A 17,975-nucleotide genomic window follows, 5' to 3' on the forward strand; every position below is an offset into this window, starting at 1 on the left:
TTCCAACTCTAAGAATAAAAAATAAGTGTTTGTGAATTGTAAGTGTCACTATTTTTTATAAATTTATATTATGTGTATGAGTGTGTCTAATATTGACTGTGTGCATTACTTTTTGTTATAATATTATTTGTATGAATTATGATGTGTGTGAATGTTTGTATGTACATTATAATATAAATATATATATATATATAATTTAATAATTAGGAAATAGATATGGTTTGTTACATGTGTGTATATTGTTATCATGTTATAATAACTTGTTATAAAGTTGGTAAAATTCAAAAAAAAAATTGATTAAATAGACACTAGTGTATAATTTTATGTATAAATGAGTGTGATTGTATGCGCCAATAATTAATATAAAGCCAATGAGTTTAGTTTAGTCATTTAGTTTAAAATATTTTTATAAAAATAATAACAAATAGATTATAAAAATTGCATAAAAATAAAAATTTTAGATAAACTTAACAAAATAAAATGATTATAGGCTCATAGCTACCCACATTGGCAATAGATACTTATAATAAACTATCATATAACAATTCAAAATTTGAATACTTGTAGAAGGAAATTGTAAAACTTTATGTATTAATTTTTTTTTTTTTGAAGTTATAAACTGCGGCAACTACGTGCTATAAATATATATATATATATATATTGATACAGATTTTTTTTTTTTTTTTTTTTTAATTTGGAAAAGTTATAATTTACATAGAGCTCCCAATTAGAAGGGATTTTTTTTTTTTTTTGGTTTTTTATATATATGGAATTTGTTTAAATTGTTTTGCTGATTGTATTTGGAGAGAATATCGGCAAAGGAATGTGTCAGAAGTTTTTTTTTTTTTTTTTTTTTTTTTTTTTTTTTTTTTTTAAGGTTCTTTATATCAAACTTCTCTTAATTAAATTAAATTTCAGGAAAGCCAAAATCTTAGGAGGGCAGGTAAGTAAATTTTAATACTAATAATTAAGATTCTTACTATCTATAATGGAAATTTTAAAAAGTCAGGGGGCCATGGCCCCCGCCCCTGATTGATATATTATCTACCAACATAAGATCCAAAAAAAAAAGTCATCTACCAACATATTATAAAGATTAATTATGGTGTCTAAGACTAAGAGTACATTTCCATTATTGGACAAAACTCCATTTAATTATTACATAATTAAGTGGAGTTTTAATTTTTTGGATAAGTAGATAAAGTCTAGAGTACTACACGCCACGAAAAACGTGGTTAATTTGGACTAGGATTAAACAGTTGCATTTAATAAGATATATTATCGGTTTAATTTCAATGAAATTGTACAATATACTAACTCTATTACTAGTAGGGCAACGTTTTTACCCACCGCCTTAAGTTTTCTATGTGTATATATAAGAAACCATAAACCCTTTAATTTAACTCATATCTCTTTCTTCTTACTTTTGCCTTCTTGTTTCTCGTCCTTCTTCTTCTTGATCTTTGCTGTTCTCTTTTTCTTGTTGTTCGCTATGGGTGCTGCATGGACTGATCCCAATGATGGTGATCCTAAAAAGAATTACCCTGGAGAAATCACTTTAATTCTATGTGTTGGTAACTTGCACTGTCGCTGCCATGGGGGGTTTGATTTTTGGTTATGATATTGTAGGGGTGTCAAATGGGTGAGTTTGGAGTGGACATAATTGGGTTGGATATATAAAACCTATTTACCCATTAAAACTCATTTTACTAATTGTTTCTAAGACCAACCCAACCCAACCCAATTATTATGAATAAACTCCAAGCCACCCAATTACCCAATTATCAAAATTACCAAAATGCCCCTAAAGTGAAAATGACCAAAGTATTCTAAAATATTCAAATATGACCAAAATACTTCAAAACCTAAAAATTACCAAAATACTCCCAAGATCTAAAAAATGACCAAAATACCCCCTGAAACCTGAAAATTACCAAAATACCCCCCAAAACCCAAAAAATTACCAAAATACCCCCTGAAACCCAAAAATGACCGAAATACCCCCGAAACTTTAAAATTACCAAAATACTCCCAAAACCAAGAAAATGACCAAAATACCTCCGAAACCCAAAAATGACCAAAATATACCCAAAAAATGACCAAAATACTCCCGAAACCCAAAAAATGACCAAAATAACCCCAAAACCTAAAAAATGACCAAAATACCACCAAAACCTTAAAATTACCAAAATACCCCCAAAATCCGAAAAATAACCAAAATACCCTTGAAATCCAAAAATGACCAAAATACCTCAAAAACCTGAAAATTACCAAAATACCCCAAAACCCAAAAAATGATCGAACCAGTTATATAATTATAATGGAAGATTCACATTTCTCTTATTTTATTTATTTTGTTATATTTTTAGTTGTTTAGGTAGATGGAGTAGGTATTTGGAAACTGAACAAAGCAACATATGTTGTAGAATTATTAACATTAATATAAACATAGTAGTCATCCATAAATTATTGATTATTTTATACCCCCAAAAGCACGTACAAACTAAAAATATTGGCTTCACCTTGTCTAAATTATTCTAAGAGAATTCTATGCCAAATTCAAACTGCTAACAAGGTCAGCACTAATCAATTATCCATAATTATGTGCAATCAACACCAACATATTTAAATTATTGGATAAATCCAATAACTAACAACCTTACATACAAATTGCAAATAGATATTGAAATGGTGCCGATGATAATTGTATTAGAATGTATTCTTCAACATAAATAAATCAGAATTCTATTTAATGAGTGCATGAATTACATCTTATATTCTAGTACATATATTTTTCTCTATTTCTATTTCTTTTTCTTTTTTCTTTTTTCTTTTTTTGAAAAAACAAAATGTAATGAGATCAAAAATGAGCTTGCACAAGAACAAGCAAATAATAGGCCAGTCAAATTGCGATAAGCAATAGAAACATTTTAGCATTTCCTATCCTTTTCAATAAAGCCAATAGATAGTCTTTTATGACTAATAATCAATTATATCCAGTCATCAGGGCCATCGTCACTTGCATAAGACTTCACAAGACTATGAACTTCTGCAAAATCTGCTTCCTGGTCTTTAATAACTACTTCCTCATCCTCCTTAGGTTTTGCTGTCTCCTGCAAACACATCAAAGGATATCATTATTGTGCATAAGGGTGCCGAGTAGTATCAGGAGTTGCGGGCATGGCATAACCAAAGAACGATGACACTTTGCTATAAAAGCATTAACCATAACCAGAACTAGCAAATAAGTATGATCATTTCATATTTAAACTTCAGATATCTAAACAATGCACTAGCACTAGGTCTGTCACAAAGAGCATTTGTATCTTAGCAGAAGATAGAAGAAAAGATTACCAAAATGCTTACATTAGTTTCTAATAAATAGAAAGTAGAATGTTGCATAAGAGATAGTAGAATAATCCAAATGATCTAAATATAGATTCAAAGACATTACTCAGTTAATAAAATTACATACTGAGTATGTAATAAAATTACTTCAGTACTCAAAGACAACAAGCTCAAATTTCCACAACAAAAGCCAAGTTAAACTCCAAAATTTCATCAACAACCCAACAGTAAACAACTACACATTCCACAACTCATTATCCACCAAACAACACATAACCAAATGAGTGAATAAGCAAACTTATCCCACGTTTTCAAAGCAACCAAATAGTAAACAAAAAAACCCAATTTTAAAACTTTCTAAGCAAATCAAATAGAAAATTCCACCTTGTCAAAGGCAACAGGAACAATCTTCAAGCTCTGGGATTCTTTATCAAACGCCCCAAGTGTGTAACTACAATGGATTCACCAGAATAGTTAGACCCAACAAAATCCACATTAGACCCAGTTGGGGTTACCACCATCTTAACCGGTGGAAGTAAAAAATGAGAGAGAGAGAGGATTGTTCTCACCTGAGCAAAATACAACAGCTGAGAGATGGGAGACCAAGAGAAAATCGAATGGAGGCTGAGAAAATGAAGGAAACTGCGAAATCTGAATCAGCACGAACAAGATTAGTAATCAATTTGAAGAACCACAAAAAACTTACCAATTAAAACATGATTGGAGGCTGAGAAAATGAAGGAAAATTTGAAAACCCTAGTTTGAGGACTAAGGAGAGAGAGTTGAGAGGCAGAGAGGGGCTGGTTTTTTTATTTTTATATATATATATATATATATATATTTTGGATGTTAAGGGCTATATTGAATTTGGGCTTATTGTTTTTGAATTAAATGAGTCTTAATAGGTTTTTAGTTAAAACTCAATAATTATTGGGTCTAATTGGATTGATGCCCATTTAACCCAAATAATAACTGGGTGGGTTTGGGTTTAATTAAAGTGGGTAGATTTTGGCAGGCAAGTGGGTTTGGACTTATTTTGTCACCCCTACAATATTGGTATCTCAGGTAAGCAAGCATTTAAGAACCACAATATAATACCATATGTTTCTTTTTTCCATTATTAATTCTTCTTTCACATACGTTCCATGCATGTATGTTTATGTGTTTAGTTCGATTATAACATATGTGATTTTTTATACCTATATAGGTGATGTGACGTCCACGGCTCCCTTCTTGCAAAAGTGTTTCCCATCGGTTTATCATAAGGAGGCCTTGGATAAATCAACCAATCAGTACTGTAAATTTGAGTGTCACATTGACCATGTTTACATTTTCTATATACTTGGCTGCACTTTTCTATATTGGTATCTCAGGTAAGCAAGCATTTAAGAACCACAATATAATACCATATGTTTCTTTTTTCCATTATTAATTCTTCTTTCACATACGTTCCATGCATGTATGTTTATGTGTTTAGTTCGATTATAACATATGTGATTTTTTATACCTATATAGGTGATGTGACGTCCACGGCTCCCTTCTTGCAAAAGTGTTTCCCATCGGTTTATCATAAGGAGGCCTTGGATAAATCAACCAATCAGTACTGTAAATTTGAGTGTCACATTGACCATGTTTACATTTTCTATATACTTGGCTGCACTTGTGGCATTGTTTGGTGCATCATGGGTGACCAAGAAGTTGGGTAGGAAAATATCCATGCTCATTGGTGGTTTGGTTTTCTTGTCTTTAGCTATCATCAATGTTGTTGCTCTAAATATTGCTATGCTTATCATTGGTCGAATTTTATTGGGTATTGGTGTAGGCTTTGCTAATCAGATAAATATAAAATCTCCTAATTATTTGCTTTTCTTTATTTTTTTTTCTCTCTCTTTTGCTTTTACTTTTAGTCTTTTACATGCAAGTTTTAATTTTTATCCAGTTTTAATTTTTATCCTTCAAATATCTTATTACGTAATTGGGACTAGCATTGGGTAGTTTTTTATTATTATTAAAAACTAATATAGTAGGCTAGCTCAGTAATATATTGAAGCCACTAGCTTCAAAACATAATCCTAACCCTAATTCATGGGTTGCCTTAAGGTTGCATGAGTTTATCCTTTTTTTTTTTTTTTTTCTTTTCATGGAAACATGGGTTTATCCTAAATTTATAAGGAAAGTACATAATAATAATAATAATAATAATAATAATAATAATAATAATAATAATAATAATAATAATTCATAATGATCTTTCTTGTGATAATAAAACAATTAAAGTTTTTGCTTGTTCCCATTTATTTTCTTGTTATTGGTATCTAATATCAATTTTTTAAAATTTATTTATATTTTTAATCATTTGGTTTTTATTACCAAAAAGTAATATAAATAAATTTTTGTTCAGTAATATAATGAAGGCACTAGCTTGGAAAAATAATCCTAACCCTAATTCATGGGTTGCCTTAGGGTTACATGAGTTTATCCTAAATTTATAAGGGAAGTACATAATTCTTAAAATTATCAATTTATGACTTAAAAAAATTCTTTTTAACTTTATCACTTACTCTATATATATTAATTGATAGAATTACTCAAGAGCTTATTTTATTTCTTTCAAAACTGAACTTATATAAATATATATATATATATATATATATATATATATCACTAAATAACTTTGATTTATTCAATTCTGTGCAGACTGTATCATTATACCTCTCAGAGATGGCTCTATACAAACTTCGAGGTTCTCTTAACATTATCTTCCAACTGTGTATTACAATAGGTATTTTGATAGCCAATGTTGTTAACTACCTCACACCCAAGATCAAACGTGGCTATGGATGGCGTGTAAGTCTAGGTGGTGCAGCTGTTCCTGCCCTCTTCATTGTGCTCTCATCATTTTTCCTCCCCAACACTCCAAACTCAATGCTTGAGAAGAATGAACCTGAAAAAAGCCCAAGCAATACTCAAGCGAATTTGTGGTGTTTCTGATAAGGAAATTGAGGCTGAGTTCGAGGATCTTGTGGCAGCAAGTGAAGCTTCTAAAGCTGTGAAACACCCTTGGAGAAACATTCAGACTAGAAAGTATAGGCCTCAATTGATCATGTCTATGGCCATTCCATTTTTCCAACAATTTACTGGCATCAATGTTATCATGTTCTATGCTCCTCAGCTTTTCAAAACAATTGGGTTTGGGGATAATGCTTCACTCTTATCAGCACTCATCACTGGTGGAATCAATTGTTTTGCTACATTGGTCTCCATCTATGGTACTGATTGATGGGGTAGCAGATTTCTTTTCCTAGAGGGTGGAATTCAAATGCTCATATTTCAGGTAACACACGTCTTAACTATTCTTTTTATGTGTATTCAATTTTATTCCTATATGAAAAGTTGCATCCATAAATTTTTATATAATGTAAATTACATTGCTCATGTTGTAGGTTTTGGTAACAATCTTCATTGGATGGAAATTTGGAGTAACAGGTCAAGTTATAGATTTGCCCAAGTGGTTTGCTGGCCTTGTTGTGTTCTTCATATGTGCCTATGTAGCTGCTTTTGCGTAGTCATGGGGGCCATTGGGATGGTTAGTGCCAAGTGAGATTTTCCCACTAGAGATTTGATCGGCTGCACAGAGTATCACTGTTTCTGTGAACATGCTCTTCACATTCATTGTGGCCCAATTATTCCTTACCATGCTCTGTCACTTGAAGTTTGGCTTGTTCATCTTCTTTGCCTTTTTCGTGGTACTCATGACCCTCTGTCTATTTCTTCTTGCCGGAGACCAAGAACATTTCCATCGAAGAAATGACACTAACCATAATGTGTGGAAGGAGCATTGGTTTTGGAGGAGATTCATGCCTGAAGATCGCCCCCAAGTCTAAATTCCTTGTGCTAATATATAATTTTTATTGGTCTATTAATTACTTTGGTTTTTAATTTCGCTTTAGTATTACGCTGGAACCGCTTTAGTATTACGCTGGAACCCCTCACTATAAATATTTGTTTTAATTTTACTTGGGCTTTATTTTTGCTTTTCATTTTCTAGACTTTAGATAATGTGCATGTGGTATTGTTAATGACGTAATTCTAGTCTTCTATCATATTAATACGAGGTCCATAATTCTTCTTCCATATGACATGAAGGAAAAATTATGTCTTCTACTGCATTAATTACAAATGAGCGATTGAACTTCATAATGGTAAAACATCCACATACACTCTCCATAACATTCTCGTGTTTTCTGCTAAGACTAAAATCTTCCCCGTTGAATCTGCTTTTTTGGTGTTGCCAGTAGGCTGATTTTACTATAAAGTTCCACTTCTATTGACAACCCAGATAAGTGTATTATCTTGCCATTGTGAGGCTGCAATTTGAACTTTAAGAATGATTGTCTGAGATTCTTCGTCAAACAATTTTCCAATTTCTCCTTATTCGGTTCACTTTTGTTGCTTCGTCAGATTAGCTATTATAGTTGGCTGTGCTAGCTCCTTGCTTATTCTTTGATTTTGTTCTGGAATGGTCAATCCGGCATGTTTGTAACCTTCACGCCAAATCTAAGAAGTCAATATGTCTTCCCAATCCTGCATCTGTTCATTGTTTGTCCAATCTAAGGATTTTAACACAGATTTTATTTTGACCCGTTGCCTTTTTTTTTTTTTTGTATTAGACTTCCACCAATTACTCAAGATTAGTGGGAATTATAACCTATTTATTTTCATAAATACTTTGCACAGTATTATAACTCCCTTACAATTACATTTATCAACACACTTTAATCCAACTAAATAATATAAATATTAATAAAATGTCCTTGTATAGTTGTATTTATCAATTAATATTATAATTCACTAAAATCAGTCATTTATTTTTATCGGTGGTAATTGATGGAACCGAGAAAAAGTAGTCATTTTTGTTAGTTCAAGAATCAATAATACAAAATTGAAAATATGATGTTCCATTTATAATAAGGGATAACAAAGGGATGGAGGTGGTGGCATACCATGAATTCTTTAGCCCTATTCCACATGGTAGTTGCTCTCACGTCCCCACCTCATCACACCTTGTCCCATGTTAACTCCCCTCGATCCACCTTGCGTAAATTTAAATATTTATTAATTATGTTTGTAAATAATTGGTAGTAAAAATAATAACTTCAAACATTTTTCAATACAGTATTAAAATAATAAATGCTCAATTTGGAATTTGGGCTATCCTATCACTTTCAAAGTTTGAACGTGGAAGCCAACTGGAGCAGTCACGTGAAGCTGAACATGCACACTGTTCTAATCCTAATCCTAATCCTAATCCTAATCCACTCACCGAAAAATTAATTAAAATATAATAAAGTTGAATAAAAAAGAACAGCGCGCACACCCGTTGCTTTTCCCTCAATACGTATAAATACAATCCTCACTGTTTAATCCCAAAAAAAAAAAAAAAACCAAAAGCAAAAAAAGTCTCAGAATTCACACAACACAAAACGCACACTTTTTCTCTTTGCCAAAGCGCAAACCAAACCTCACTTTCTCTCTCTCTCTCTCTCTCTGTGAAGCTTTCGGGAAATCGACCACAATGGCGAGGCCATCGCAGCAAGAGATCGACACGTTCGTCGCCATCACCGGCGCGTCTGAGTCAATCGCTCTTCGTAAACTGGAGGTGCATTTCCTCATCTCTCATTTTCGTCCTTATATATCACTCACCTCACTCACTCACTTTGTATTTCTAGTGTTTCTTGTATCTTTTAGCTACTTTTTGCTCTAATTCTTGATTATCTTCCCTGATTATTAGTTTGTGAGAAATTTGATACATAATGTACTATGATTTAGAAATTCATGCTTAGTAATCAAGCTTAGGGACTCTGTTTCGTACATGAATTGAAATAGTTAGTGTGCTTTGTGTGTGAACGTGTTTGAATTCAATTATTAGTCTGTTTTGTTGAACATTAATCACCATAAGTAATTGTATATGTGTAGTTTAAGGACATAATCACAGAATGCTACATCAGATACTAAAATTGCACCACAAAAAGTAGCTTAAACTCGGCTGTGAGGTCGGGAATTTGAGCCCCTGGGGTTTTTTGGAATGATTCTTTTGATAAAATTTGTTATTATTTTGATGTTATATTAAATATTGAAAGAAGAAACAAAAAATGTACAATGTGCATCTTTTTAAGGTAAGATAAGTTCCTTGCTATATGCGGCTTCCGTGCATTTTGTGAATTGTTTGACATATTTTGGTTGGTAAACAGGAGCATGGAGGCAATCTCAATGAAGCTGTAAATGCACATTATGGTGATGTGGGTAGACACATGTATGGAATATCAGTTTAATTCACTTTTTTGTTTAAATTAATTAATTAATTTCCTTTTAGTCCTCTATCAGTTTTTGAGTTAATTATTGTTTTAAGCTACCAATAAGTTAAGTAATTCTTGTTTTACTTTTGTCCTTCCTTGTCTGGTACAAATCAAGCAGCTTCTGCTTCCCAGCCATATAATTTCCCAAACATGAATGGTCCGGTTCAAGCCGGACCATGTGGGATTTTACCATTATTATCTGCTGCTAGAAGTTTCAGGCCTTCATTACTGCTTGACGCCAATTACCGGAGAGATCTCTATAATTCAATTGGTGCTTCTGATTTTGGTACTCGTGGGCAATATGTTCCACATCCAGGGGAGGTCAGGGAGTTTCCGCAACACTTGAATAGTAGCAATGAGCAGCCTCATCATTCAGGACTAAGGCAGACGGAGTATGATACTGGAACTTCATTACCTCATGGTCCGGGAACCGATGAAAATGTAGAGGAAGAAATGAGTCGAGCTTCTATTGAGGCTTCAAAGCAGGAGGCTGAAAGGAATTATCTGAATCAGCTACGTAGTGCTTCAAATGTATGCTATGGCTAATTTTACTGCCTTGGCCTGTAATTTTTTGAATTGTTTTCTTTAAGTTCTTTTTATCAACATACTTGTGCAGGATTCTTCTGGTATTGGGCTACTGCATAACCAACATCACCCAGAAGATGATGATATTTCTCGTGCAATTTCATTGTCCTTGAAGGTATTTATTTTTGGATCTTGTATTTAGTATGTTATTCATGCTTTCCCTATGTTGATTCTTGGTTCCCCCTAACATGAATTGAGTTCAGACAGCAGAGGAAGAATAGCAATTCGTGAGCAGCAAGTAAAAAATGAAGATCAAGGAGCTGGATCTTCTGATTTGATTGGTAGAAATGAGAAAGCTAAGAAAAGTAAATGGAAGGTGTGTTCCTCTATAGCTGGCTACATTTGTCTATCACAAATACACACAAAAAACACTTGTGTTACTTTTCATCAAAATGCATTATTGAGATGCCATTTGAGTATATAAGCAGCATCTAGTGGGAAATGCAAGCATGCTTCCAGGCTTCATTTTTAGTGCACGAGAAACTAATTGTCTGGATATTGTGGCAAAAAAAAAAGAAAAAGGGTTGTATGCAATACACAAAACTCACTTTTTTGCGGGGTCTATGAGGTGATTAGTAGGCAGCCTGACCCCCATTTTTATTTTTGGAGAGAGAGGGGACCTGCGTCTTGAGAACACCGTGCTCAAGATCTTTGATGGAAGGTCTTTTTGGCTCTATTTTTAAAAAATTTATTTTAAAGCATATCACTTTGTTTCAGCTCTTCTTAGGCTAAGCTCAGATGCAGATTTGTGGAGCTAATTATTCCTTCCTGCATTTTACTAGTCCACAGAAAAAGAAGAAATTAAATTAATAATAAAATGAAAGTTACCAAAATTATATAATAAAATTTTTTGTTCTGCCTTGTGAAGGCTTGGATGTCATTCTTCTAACTGAGAAACATTTTTTAGTTGAAGCGAGGAAGCTCATCGCACAAAGATGGAGCTGAAAATAGGAAACAACACAGCACAGATGCTGTTCATACTGACAAGGTATTGTTTGTTTGTTGATAGCAATTTTGAATCAGCTCATGCAAATAATAAATGAAAAAAGTAACAGTAACAACTGCTTCACTAAATTATATGTTCGCACCTTTTTGCAAAGTGGGGAGGCATTTCTTTGGAAGAGCTTGATGATGCAGCTATGATTGAAGCTGCACTTTTTGGAAAAATTCCTGAAGGGACTTCAAATCACTTTCAGCATGCACCTAATATTCAAACTGGTCTAGATAGAAGCTCCAGTTCTCATTCTGTACCTCATCCTCCATCACCCTTTCTAACAGAACAGCAATCTCTAAGAGACAACAGGTTCTAACTAACTTCTTGCAATCAGTGTGATGATAACATTCTGTATGATATGATTGTTCAATTTTTCTGTGCAATTTGAATATCCTGCATCTTTCTTTCTAGGAGACTGAAACTCATCAATTAAGGGAAGACAAATTCTGCAACAAATTGCTTGAGGGAGAGGTAGTATCAAATGTCTGTTGGGTTTTGGTGTTCTTGCAGATGCCTAGTGTTTGCTGAAGATTCATTGACATTTTTTGGCATGTTTCTTTTTTATCATATCAATATAGTCAACAGGGTTTGTTTAAGATGGAGTTAAATTCTTTTGTAATTAAATAGTGCATGAGATATAAGGGCAGAAAATAAGTTTTGAGTGCTTCATCTGTTTACAACAGTTTTACATGCTTAAAGATATATATATATATATATATATTATCCCTTCCTCTTTTTTCCTGAGTGTATGTTATATTGCCTGGGTTTGAGGTTAAGAAATAATCCAGAATGAAGTGGAATTATTGATGTGAAAAGTCTGAGGTTTTGAATTTTCCAAAAGTAATGAAACATTTTTCCTGGTGAGAGAGTGATTGTTGCCAGCCGTAGGTATATGTCTTAAATTGTAAGAAATAAATGCGTGGTTATGTATATTTTCTTGTATAGAGAGGGAACTCCCATTATGATTTGTTTTGTGGTAGCTAGTCTGTTCATATCTCTCTCTCTTTTTGATGACAGGAACTGGAGAGAATACTAGCTGCAAGAGAAGCTTCACTTTCAAAGGAACCAGAAAAAGATAATGAGAATGCAGCAACTCTCCTTGTTCGGATGCCAGATGGTAGTCGCCCTGGTCGTCGCTTTCTCAAGTCTGACAAGCTTCAGGTAAAAATATTTAAAGATATAAAAGAGTATGTGCATTTTCTGTCCCAAGAAAAAAAAAATTGTTGGCTTAACTGACCATGGATTTGTTCCTTTTTAGCTTCTTTTCAACTTCATAGATGTCAGTAGAGTGGTGAAACCAGGCACTTATAAAGTGGTAAGTGGTTCCCCATTTCCTCTAGATTTCTGATTTCCTTCTGTGAACTGTTAAGTTTCTCATTAGGTTGGCATGCTTGCTTACCTTTCTGAGTGAGAGAAAACTGTGAAAATTCAATCATCATTGCTTTAAACTCAAAGTGCAGGCTTCTGGCAATACAGTTTCAGTAAATGGTTTGCATATGCTCGGTTTTGGAACTATAGTATGTAAAGGATAACAATTGAAGTTGAATTTAATTCATTTGTTGCTGTCAATTTTATTTAATAATGATTTAAACATGTGAATCCACACATAATTTATTTCCAATTTTTTAAGAGTGCTTTCTTATCTATGGTTTATTTTAATTCAAAATATAATTTAAAAAAAAAATTCCTCAACCACTAAAACAGTTTGTGAGAATTTATAATTAATTAATTATTTCTCAAAAAAATAATTAATTAATTAATTTCCATTTAGTCCTTTTATCAGTTTTTCAGTTAATTATTGTTTTAAGTTACCAATAAGTTAAGCTCAAATTCTGTAGTTCTTTAATTCTTGTTTTACTTTTGTCCTTCCTAGTTTAGTACAAATCAAGCAGTTGATTAGGTGGTCATTCTATAAGTATATGTGTTTGTGAGGTATGGGGGGCAAGAATTGGGGTTCAAGTCTTTAGGAGAGAGTTTAACACACATATACACTTAGATTAGGCTAGAGTAGAAATTCTATCTTGTAAAAAAAAATAAAAAATAAAAAATAAAGGTTGCTGCTACTTCCCAGCCATATAATTTCCCAAACATGAATGTGCATCATAAATCAAGCAGCTACTGCTTCCCAGCCATCATAATGTATTTTCTTCATTTCTTCATACATGAAGTTATATAATACTTTGATTTAGGTTCATCTATGAATATCCATTGGTAACATGAGACATTAGTGAAATGTTAGTATGGTAAATATATACTATATATCATAGCATTTGGTTAATGGGTGCTCACATTTGTTAAAAGATTATTTTAAGAAAAATTTTATACCACTTTTATGAAAAAGTAAAAAAAAGGGTCAAAAAATCACTTACTTTTTTATTTACTCATTAAAAAAATCTAAAAATATTTTCTAAACCAATATTTTTAAAGTATCTATTAATTTTTCTCTATGTCATATATCAAAGAAATGTATATTTTATTATGCAATCATGCACAAAAGATATTAATTGGTTAATGGTCATTGATCTTAACATCAGGTTGTAGAAAGTATCTGATGCAGGAGACGCAAAAAGATTTTTATTTAGTTTTATTTATGTTTGCAAGTCAATTGTATTTTTTATGTTTTAGGTCCTAGTAGTTTATTAGGCTATTAATATTTTAATTTGGAAGCAAGGTTATTTTCGTAATAAGGTAATTAGGGTTTCCTAGCCAATTAGAACTAGGGTTTAGCAATCCTTTATAAGCAACCTATTGTATTCCCTAAGAAGTTAGTTGATATTTTTGATGAATGAAAAATGGCCGTTTGGTCTTTCTTTGGTCTGGTGCTGACTCCAAGTCTACCTTAGGTGCTGACTTCTAGTGGTTTCCCCGCTTGGTACTGACTCCAAGAAAGGTCTAGGTGCTGACTCCTAGTTCATATCCATTTATTTTATTATTGTTTCAGTTTTGTTCTGGTTGTCCTGCGTCAGTATCATTTGGCAAAATTACATAAAGCAATTCCAACATTCATAGCAAAACACTTAAAAAAAAATATAGCTTTTAACTAGGGGTGTGCACGGTTTGCTCGGTATTTTTTCAAATTTGTTACCGAACCGATAGGGATCAGTTTTATAATAATTAAAACCGATGCATACCGATTAGGGTCGGTTTTTCGACCTATGGTGGTGCGGTTTGATCGGCTCGATCTAATCGATTTGGTCAGTTTGATTTGAATCATTAACCAGAAAAAATTTGTTCACTATTCACATAAAAAAATTTGTTCAACAAATCTATTCACATAAATAAAATCTGTTCACATAAAAATAAATAAATAAATAAAAACACTGTTCAACAAATCTGTTCACCCAAATAGTAATGATCCAAGGACATATTAAATTACTCGCAAACACAAAGACAAACACATACGACACTCAGAAATACAAGGAGATATTAAAGTAAGTGCCTAAGTAGGATTAAAGTCAAACACAAACAGAAAGTCATTTATTTTATGCCTATGATACACAATGCACACGACACTCAGAACCTCACCAAATACAAAATACTCTCAAATTCTCAATCACTCACAAACACAAAGACAAATACAGACACAAACACAAACACAAACACAAACCCAAGCTCTCACCAATAAATCAAAATCATAAACTTCACTTCTCTTACAAGCCTAAAACCCATTGTACTATATTTTACCACCCCAAAAAACTGTGAAGTACACGAGATTAAGAATCATTAATACTTATTATTGGTTTGCCGTGACTAGTGAGCAATAGCGAGAGTTCAGGTGAGCGCCGCTGCGTCAGGCGAGACTAAAAGGCGAGAGCGAGAGAGAGAGTTAAAGAATATTAGGAGATTCAGGACAAAATAATGAATTTATATGGCCTTGAGAATTTGAAAAAATAGCATAAAACGCACCGTTTTGCTTTAGCTTTTGTTTCTTTGTTTTTAATAACACCCATACGACGTCATTTCATTAAAAAAAAAAAAAATTAAAATCAGAACCTGTGAACGACATTGTATCCAAACTGTAGGGAGAAACGAATACTGGGTTTGGTATCGGTTCGGTATCGATGTGGATCGGTTTCGCCTTCTTTGATCCGGTGACTGCACCGCACCGGCGTCGGAACGGGCTTTGCCCTCCAAACGCCAGCCTCGACTCATTCGGTCGGCACTGGTTTCGGGACGATGTTGTCGACACCGATCGGTTGGGTCGACTCCGGTATTCATTTGCTCACCCCTACTTTTAACGACTCAAAAAGTCATTTTATCTATTTTAACAACTCACTTTACAATACACCTAATATCAAAGGTTCTATTTTAGTATACAATACATTAAAACAGTATAAACAACACAATAAAATAATATATCCTACACAATAAACACTACAAAAAACAAAAAAGAGAAAAAAGGACAACAGTATATTGTGCCACAATATATATATATATATATATATATATATATGTGGGGCCAGAGAATTTGTGGCCCTGGCCCACTTTACATTAGGGTCCAAGGCCCGAGTCGAGGAGAGGTATTGCCGAGGACATATAATGAAAGTCCAAATTGCCTTGAGACATAGCCGAGGATGATTTTATCCTCGGCATCCCGTAGTGCCCCTAAAAGAAAGGGCGAGCACGGTACAGGAGCAGCCCGAGTAAAAAGCTGCCAATGCTGCAATAAAAAACTCTGCACCTGATAGGTCCATGCTCTTCACCATGCTCTTCAATTTTTACAACCACCTCCAACCACTCTAGGTATGGGCTGATGGGATAAGTCTCAACCCCAGAAAGTTGAATTTACACGTGGACACTGGAGAGAGGGTAAATGCTAGTATAAAAAGGAAAGAGAGACAATACAGAAAAGGGGGGGACAAACCGTCTCCCGAACTATGGAGTCCTAGAAAAAGGAGGATAATGAGAGTACGAAGCTCCATAAACTCCTCGGACGAGGTTCAGTGACCGGAGCCACCTAAACTTCTGTCCGGTGATCAAGGCCTAGCCTTTCAAACCCACGCTCTACAAATTATATTGTTTGGGCCCTTAACATACGAACCCAAAACCATTTTGAGGTCGTTACAAATTGAGTCCTTACAATATATTTTAACTCTTAGCTACAGTGAGTTGCTATCTTTGGCAGCTCACTATAACTAAGAGTTAAAAATTTATAGATATGGCAACTTTGATGTTGAGGGTATTTTTAGTGTACATGTTGGTGCTAAACTAGCTTTTTAGTTATTTTGACTATTTTATTGTGAATGCTGAGCGTTAGTATTGATGGTGTTAAATTGCAAAAATGCTATTTTTAACATCATATGCTACAAAAATGGGGCTACGTTGGTAGAGTCATAACTAAAACTTTTAACTCTTGGTCTTTCATTGCCTTCACTGCTCTGTCCAATCTCTGCTTGTTGAATTCATATTTCTTCCTGCTTTTGAATTGGTAATTAATTGAAGAAATTGGAAACAGGAGGTAAGGAACTTAGAAGCCTGAAAGAGGGGTATTTAGTTTTAATGGTGTTGGAAGTGTCGAAGAGATCTTTCTTATATTATGATAGAGGTAGAGGGATGTGTGGAAAGAGTCAAGGTGAAAAACTAAAGGCAACGCCACCAACAACTGAATTGCTATGCCTTTGAAGTTTGAACCTAGCTTGAGAGACAGATAAAGCTTGAGGTTAGTGGCGGTGTGGCGATGGATTTTTATTTTTATTTTGATGAGTGAGTTTTGATTTTGAGGTTAATGGAATTTGTTTTGATTTTTTTTGGTTAATGGGTTTTGTGGTGGATCGTGGCTGGGTTTATTGTGGTGGATCAGTGGTTGATGGTTGTTGAGTTTGTGATGGTGGATCATGGCTGGTGGCAGAGTGGTGGTTGATGGTTGTTGGGTTTGTGGTGGTGGATCGTGGCTGGTGGCAGATCGATGGTGGGTTTTGCCGTGGGTTGGGTTTGACACAGCAATGAGTGGTGGTGACGGTGGTGGTGCCGTGAGTGGCTATGGGTTGAAGAGAGGGAAGAGAGGGAGAAGATAGAGAGAGAGAAAATAATAAATAAGAGGTTGTGGTCGTGGTTGTTGTTTACTGTAATAAATATATTATTTTATTATGTTATTTATATTATTTTATTGTTTTGTTTATATTATTTTAATGTATTGAATGTTAAAATAAAACCACCTTTTATAAAGTAAAATGATAATTAAGATAAAATAGTTTTTTGTGGTGTCAAAAATTTTAGCTTTTGGTACTGTCAATGTTGATACTATAATAGCCACCATAATAGGTGCCCATTAACACAACTCAAAAGATATATAGGCAACATTATCGACATTATACATTTGAACTTGCACAAGATAGCAACATTCTTTTGAAGTTTTTTATGCATTGTGTTACAAGTCTTGTAGTTCAACTGGCATATATATATATATATATATATATATATTGTATTTCCAAGAGAAATATCTAGAGTTTAAAATTTCAAGTCCTTCAGCCCATTGTAACTCTCAAATTATTAAACAAACAAAAAACACATCACTGCTCCAAATGCTAGGCACATCTAATGCTGTGAACAAGCACTTTTGTTTAATAAAATAATAAATTGGCTTTTACATGTGTTTAACTGTCATTGTTAAAATACTGTTAGGGAATAAGCCCAATGGGCTTAGGTTTATAGTTGTAGGTTACTTATATATCACACATTGTCTATCTATATAT

General features: G+C 33.4%; 1 long non-coding RNA gene and 2 pseudogenes across 1 annotated transcript; 2 read left to right on the plus strand and 1 right to left on the minus strand.

Moving 5' to 3' along the window:
* The first annotated feature begins 1,492 nt into the window (after positions 1 to 1,492).
* On the plus strand, positions 1,493 to 7,232 carry LOC115957022 (annotated as a pseudogene).
* On the minus strand, positions 2,767 to 4,142 carry LOC115958222. The gene is made up of 3 exons (XR_004084482.1): positions 3,918 to 4,142; positions 3,733 to 3,799; positions 2,767 to 3,113 (listed from the first exon to the last, which is right to left on the minus strand). It is a non-coding gene; the product is annotated as an uncharacterized LOC115958222 (long non-coding RNA).
* A 1,550-nt stretch (positions 7,233 to 8,782) lies between the features above and the next one.
* On the plus strand, positions 8,783 to 12,868 carry LOC115958219 (annotated as a pseudogene).
* The last annotated feature ends 5,107 nt before the right edge of the window (positions 12,869 to 17,975 follow it).

The sequence above is a fragment of the Quercus lobata genome, chromosome 8 (genome assembly GCF_001633185.2).
Source record: "Quercus lobata isolate SW786 chromosome 8, ValleyOak3.0 Primary Assembly, whole genome shotgun sequence".
Classification (NCBI taxonomy): Eukaryota; Viridiplantae; Streptophyta; class Magnoliopsida; order Fagales; family Fagaceae; genus Quercus; species Quercus lobata.